We start from the raw sequence: 7,500 nt of genomic DNA on the forward strand, positions 1-7,500 counted from the left end.
CGCGGCTGACTTGGCGGTACGAGCGTTCGGAAGTCCCGCCGGAATTGCGACGCTTCGAACGGTCGAGGCGGCCAATCTCGACCTCAGCGGCGGCACTGGCGCGATACACGTTTCTGCCGCCAGGGGGGGGGTGGGGGGTGGGGGGGGGCAAGCCAGCCGGCCGGGGGCGCCCGGCGCCGATCCGGCGCTTACTCGACACGCTCGAGCATCCGAACCCGTCTTATCTACGGGACCGCCGTTGCCACTTGAACACCTTTCGCCGAGAGTATCCGGGCACCCCACCTACCCGCCGGAATCACGAACCACGAGGTAGAAGTCAGGAACCAACAGGAGAAGTCGTGAACTAAATGGCGAATTCATGAACCAAACGGAGAGAAGTCATGAACCGAGCGGTTTAGGGTCAGGGTGAGGGTTGTTAGGGTGAGGCCGTTAGGGTGAGGCCGTTGCTTCGAGCGGGAAGATGGGCAGCCCCGCCCCCCCCCCCCCCCCCCCCCCGTTGGGTGGAAGGAAACCTCTGCTGCGGGCCCGGCAACCATCCCGAACGGACCCGCTGGGTCCAAATGTCTGCCGAGGGCGGTCCTGCTGCGGTCGCGGGTTCGTTGGAAACCTCTCCTGCTGCTGGCATGGCCACCCTCCCCCCCCCCCGCCCGACTGACGACCCTGCGGGCCCGGCGACCCGGTGTCCCGTTGCCGCGCGGGGAGTGATCCTCGGGGCCGTGCCGGGCGGGCCCAGCGACACGAAGAGAGTGGGGGGGGGGTCGGAGGGAGTGGCACTGGGGAGAGAGGGGTGGGGGAGAGAGTGCCCCCCCCCCCCCATTAGGGGCGAGTTTATGCAGTCATCAGAGTTTATACCTAACCTCATGATGCTTTATTAGCCGGATAGGCTGTCTGACCTCGCCCCCAGTCCCTACTCCTTCCACTGGATTCTTCTTATACCCTCTTTTTCTTCGTGCCCCCCCCCCCCCCCCCCCCCCCCCACGCAGGGAGGGTTCCAAGAGGGAGGAGGGAGGGAGGGAGTCCCGGGGCCGTGAGAGAGAGAGAGCCTCATTAGCTGCTAGGTTCACCTCATTAGCTGCTAGCTAACGCGTCAGACCTTTTACATTCTTTAGAGGATTGAAACCTCAGGGCCTTTAACCCCCGTTCACCGTTTACACTCAACGATCCTTCCGAACAAAACCCTTACACATCTGTCCGTCCAACTGACCCCCGAGATACCTAACACGCAGATTAACACGTCAGCGGTGATCGGCGTGTCATAGAGGAGTCACAAAGACGGGCAAAATAGAGTGGTTGAATAAAAAATACTCACTCAATTGGCCGTGATTTAACGTAGCACACAATGATGCAAAGCCCATGCAAAGTCCAGTGGCCCAAGCAAACAAATAAGATAGATCTGGCTCGGCGTTCCTCATCTCCACATCGTCACCCAGCACGCCGACGCCCAATAACAATTCCCCCGCAAATTGTGCACCTCGAGCGGCAGTACTTTAAACGGCGCCGTCTTCGGCGTGGACGGCATGAACCAAGTCGGCAAGCATCGTCACCCAGCACACAGACGTCCACTAACAATTCCTCCCCCCTGCAAATTGCGCGCCGCGAACGGCAGTACTTTCAAGTATGCCGCCTTCGGCGGGGACATCGTGAACCAAATCGGCAGGCAGGCGTCGTCAGCCGGTCGACCGACCCCCAGTTGCATTGCCCCAACGGCCATTGTGCACTTCGAACAGAACAGTGCTTTTAAAATATTCCGCCTGCCGCGTGTACATCATGAAACAAATGGAAAGGACGAACCGGGCGTGCAACCGATGCACGGAGAGTGACAGGTCGTCAAGCAAGTCCGTGGCAATCCGTCGGCCGACTCGGCCGCGGCCAGCAGAGGCGTTTTGGCCCGGGCGCGCCGAACTTTGCGCGCCCTCGGTATGCGTAACACTAGCACATGCCTTCAAAACTCACTACAAAATAACCCCAAAGTATGCCGCCTTCCCCGTGGGCCTTGTTACCAATATCTTGCCCTGCTTCCTGATGCCCTTATGGGGTCGGCTCTGTTCTTGCAGAACCCTCAGGTGGTGCAGAGTCTGGGCCATTTTATCAATATCTTGCCCTGATTCCTGATGCCCTTATGGGGTCGGCTCTGTTCTTGCAGAACCCTGAGGTGGTGCAGAGTCTGCGCCTTGTTATCAATATCTTGCCCTGCTTCCTGAAACCCTTATGGGGTTGGTTCTGTTACAAAACCCTCAGGTGGTGCAGAGTCTGGGCCACTTTATAAATAACTCTGCCTGCATTAGGGTCAGGGTTAGGGTTAGGGTTAGGGTTAGGGTTAGGGTTAGGGTTAGGGTTAGGGTTAGGGTTAGGGTTAGGGTTAGGGTTAGGGTTAGGGTTAGGGTTAGGGTTAGGGTTAGGGTTAGGGTTAGGGGTAGGGGTAGGGGTAGGGGTAGCGGTAGGGGTAGGGGTAGGGGTAGGGGTAGTTTGAACTACTGCCGCTCCAGGCGCGCACTGTGCGTGGGTAATTTTCAGTGGGCGTCGGTGTGCTGGGTGACGATGCCGCCCAGACTCTGCACCACCTGAGGGATCTGCAAGAACAGAGCCGAACCCGCAAGGGTATCGGGAAGCAGGGCAAGATATTGATAACAAGGCCCAGACTCTGCACCACCCGAGGGTTCTGCAAGAACAGAGCCGACCCCATAAGGGTATCAGGAAGCAGGGTGAGATAGTGACACCATTTGTAAAACCGGCAAATCCCACCCAGGAAACATTGCAAAAATTGGCCTCTAATGCTGGAACGTGGGTAAAGCCAAACAAACACGACACGTTTTAAAAGAACGTTACTAAAACAGCCTGGGATATGCCCATGACAAAGGATAGGCCGAACCTCACCAGAAAAAAAGAGAGGGAGACCACGGCAGAGCTGAGGGATAAACATGAGATGGTGATAAAACCAGCAGACGAGGGGAGCAGTAGGGTTACAAATTAATGTCAATATGGGGCCTGCTCCCACTGGGTAATAGACAAAAACATAGAACAGGGTGACAGGAGAGACTGGATAGCACAGAGGATAACCCGTGAGCGAAATAATGGGGTGTATGCAGTTCAATGTAAGGAGTGTACCTTACGGTACATAGGGGAAACAGGTAAAACAGCCTCAGCGGTGATCGACGTGTCAAAGAGGAGTCACAAAGACGGGCAAAATAAAGTGGTTGATTATAGACAATAGACAATAGACAATAGGTGCAGGAGTCGGCCATTCAGCCCTTCGAGCCAGCACCGCCATTCAATGCGATCATGGCTGATCACTCTCAATCAGTACCCCGTTCCTGCCTTCTCCCCATACCCCCTCACTCCGTTATCCTTAAGAGCTCTATCCAGCTCTCTCTTGAAAGCATCCAACGAACTGGCCTCCACTGCCTTCTGAGGCAGAGAATTCCACACCTTCACCACTCTCTGACTGAAAAGGTTCTTCCTCATCTCCGTTCTAAATGGCCTACCCCTTATTCTTAAACGGTGGCCCCTTGTTCTGGACTCCCCCAACATTGGGAACATGTTTCCTGCCTCTAATGTGTCCAATCCCCTAATTATCGTATATGTTTCAATAAGATCCCCCCTCATTCTTCTAAATACCAGTGTATACAAGCCCAATCGCTCCAGCCTTTCAACATACGACCGTCCCGCCATTCCGGGAATTAACCTAGTGAACCTACGCTGCACGCCCTCCATAGCAAGAATATCCTTCCTCAAATTTGGAGACCAAAACTGCACACAGTACTCCAGGTGCGGTCTCACCAGGGCCCGCTACAACTGTAGAAGGACCTCTTTGCTCCTATACTCAACTCCTCTGGTTACGAAGGCCAACATTCCATTGGCTTTCTTCACTGCCTGCTGTACCTGCATGCTTCCTTTCATTGACTGATGCACTAGGACATCCAGATCTCGTTGAACTCCCCCTCCTCCTAACTTGACACCATTCAGACAATAATCTGCCTTTCTACTCTTACTTCCAAAGTGAATAACCTCGCACTTATCTACATTAAACTGCATCTGCCATGTATCCGCCCACTCACACAACCTGTCCAAGTCATCCTGCAGCCTTATTGCATCTTCCTCACAATTCACACTACCCTCCAGCTTAGTATCATCTGCAAATTTGCTAATGGTACTTTTAATCCCTCCGTCTAAGTCATTAATGCATATCGTAAATAGCTGGGGTCCCAGCACCGAACCTTGCGGTACCCCACTGGTCACTGCCTGCCATTCCGAGAGGGACCCATTTATACCCACTCTTTGCTTTCCGTCTGTCAACCAATTTTCTATCCATGTCAGTACCCTACCCCCAATACCACGTGCCCTAATTTTGCCCACTAATCTCCTATGTGGGAGCTTGTCGAAGGCTTTCTGAAAGTCGAGGTACACCACGTCCACTGACTCTCCCCTGTCAATTTTCCTAGTTACATCCTCAAAACATTCCAGTAGATTTGTCAAGCATGATTTCCCCTTCGTAAATCCATGCTGACTCGCAATGATCCTGTTACTGCTATCCAAATGCTCAGCAATTTCGTCTTTTCTAATTGACTCCAGCATCTTCCCCACCACTGATGTCAGACTAACTGGTCTATAATTACCCGTTTTCTCTCTCCCTCCCTTCTTAAAAAGTGGGATAACATTTGCTATCCTCCAATCCACAGGAACTGATCCTGAATCTATATAGAACATTGAAAAATGATCTCCAATGCTTCCACTATTTCTAGAGCCACCTCCTTAGGTACCCTGGGATGCAGACCATCAGGCCCTGGGGATTTATCAGCCTTCAGTCCCATCAGTCTACCCAAAACCATTTCCTGCCTAATGTGGATTTCCTTCAGTTCCTCCATCACCCTAGGTTCTCCGGCCCCTAGAACATTTGGGAGATTGTGTGTATCTTCCTCAGTGAAGACAGACCCAAAGTAACGGTTTAACTCGTCTGCCATTTCTTTGTTCCCCATAATAAATTCCCCCGTTTCTGTCTTCAAGGGACCCACATTTGCCTTGACTATTTTTTTCCTCTTCACGTACCTAAAAAAACTTTTGCTATCCTCCTTTATATTATTGGCTAGTTTACCCTCGCACCTCATCTTTTCTCCCCGCATTGCCTCTTTAGTTAACTTTTGTTGCTCTTTAAAAGAGTCCCAATCCTCTGTCTTCCCACTCTTCTTTGCTATGTTATACCTCCTCTCCTTAATTTTTATGCTGTCCCTGACTTCCCTTGTCAGCCACAGGTGTCTCTTACTCCCCTTAGAGTCTTTCCACCTCTTTGGAATAAATTGATCCTGCAACCTCTGCATTATTCCCTGGAATACCTGCCATTGCTGTTCTACCGTCTTCCCTGCTAGGGCCTCCTTCCAGTCAATTTTGGCCAGCTCCCGCCTCATGCCTCTGTAATCCCCTTTGCTATACTGTAATACAGACACTTCCGATTTTCCCTTCTACCTTTCCATTTGCAGAGTAAAACTTATCGTGTTGTGATCACTGCCTCCTAACGGCTCTTTTACCTCTAGTCCCCTTATCAGATCAGGATCATTAAAAACACTCACTCTATTGGCCGTGATTTAACCTAGCACACAGTGTTGCAAAGCCCACGCAAAGTCCAGTGGGCCAAGCAAACAAATAAGATAGATCTGGCTCGGCGTTCCACATCTCCACATCGTCACCCAGCACGCCGACGCCCATTAACAATTCCCCCGCAAATTGTGCACCTCGAGCGGCAGTACTTTAAACGGCGCCGTCTTCGGCGTGGACGGCATGAACCAAGTCGGCAAGCATCGTCACCTAGCACACAGACGTGCACTAACAATTCCTCCCCCCGCAAATTGCGCGCCGCGAACGGCGGTACTTTCAAGTATGCCGCCTTCGGCGGGGACATCGTGAACCAAATCGGCAGGCAGGCGTCGTCAGCCGGTCGACCGACCCCCAGCTGCATTTCCCCAACGGACATTGTGCACTTCGTACAGAACAGTGCTTTTAAAATATTCCGCCTGCCGCGTGGACATCATGAACCAAATGAGCAGGCAGGCATCATATCATATCATATCATACACATACAGCCGGAAACAGGCCTTTTCGGCCCTCCAAGTCCGTGCCGCCCAGCGATCCCCGTACATTAACATTATCCTATACCCACTAGGGACAGTCAGCCCCCAGCACAACGACGCCCCCGCTAACAATTCCCCACGCACATGGTGCGCTCGAGCTGCAGCACTTTAAAGTACGCCGCCTTCGGTGGGGACATCGTGAACCAAAGGAGCAGGCAGCCATGGTCACCGCCAGCACAACGACGGCGCCGCTAACAATTCCCCGCGCACCTTGTGCGCTCGAGCTGCAGTACTTTAAAGTACGCCGCCTTCGGCGGGGACATCGTGAACCAAAGGAGCAGGCAGCCATGGTCACCGCCAGCACAACCACGGCGCCGCTAACAATTCCACGCGCACCTTGTGCGCTCGAGCTGCAGTACTTTAAAGTACGCCGCCTTCGGCGGGGACATCGTGAACCAAAGGAGCAGGCAGCCATGGTCACCGCCAGCACAAGCACGGCGCCGCTAACAATTCCCCGCGCACCTTGTGCGCTCGAGCTGCAGTACTTTAAAGTACGCCGCCTTCGGCGGGGACATCGTGAACCAAAGGAGCAGGCAGCCATGGTCACCGCCAGCACAACCACGGCGCCGCTAACAATTCCACGCGCACCTTGTGCGCTCGAGCTGCAGTACTTTAAAGTACGCCGCCTTCGGCGGGGACATCGTGAACCAAAGGAGCAGGCAGCCATGGTCACCGCCAGCACAAGCACGGCGCCGCTAACAATTCCCCGCGCACCTTGTGCGCTCGAGCTGCAGTACTTTAAAGTACGCCGCCTTCGGCGGGGACATCGTGAACCAAAGGAGCAGGCAGCCATGGTCACCGCCAGCACAACCACGGCGCCGCTAACAATTCCCCGCGCACCTTGTGCGCTCGAGCTGCAGTACTTTAAAGTACGCCGCCTTCGGCGGGGACATCGTGAACCAAAGGAGCAGGCAGCCATGGTCACCGCCAGCACAAGCACGGCGCCGCTAACAATTCCCCGCGCACCTTGTGCGCTCGAGCTGCAGTACTTTAAAGTACGCCGCCTTCGGCGGGGACATCGTGAACCAAAGGAGCAGGCAGCCATGGTCACCGCCAGCACAACCACGGCGCCGCTAACAATTCCACGCGCACCTTGTGCGCTCGAGCTGCAGTACTTTAAAGTACGCCGCCTTCGGCGGGGACATCGTGAACCAAAGGAGCAGGCAGCCATGGTCACCGCCAGCACAAGCACGGCGCCGCTAACAATTCCCCGCGCACCTTGTGCGCTCGAGCTGCAGTACTTTAAAGTACGCCGCCTTCGGCGGGGACATCGTGAACCAAAGGAGCAGGCAGCCATGGTCACCGCCAGCACAACCACGGCGCCGCTAACAATTCCCCGCGCACCTTGTGCGCTCGAGCTGCAGTACTTTAAAGTACGCCG

Source organism: Rhinoraja longicauda, unplaced genomic scaffold (assembly GCF_053455715.1).
Source record: "Rhinoraja longicauda isolate Sanriku21f unplaced genomic scaffold, sRhiLon1.1 Scf000068, whole genome shotgun sequence".
Classification (NCBI taxonomy): domain Eukaryota; kingdom Metazoa; phylum Chordata; class Chondrichthyes; order Rajiformes; family Arhynchobatidae; genus Rhinoraja; species Rhinoraja longicauda.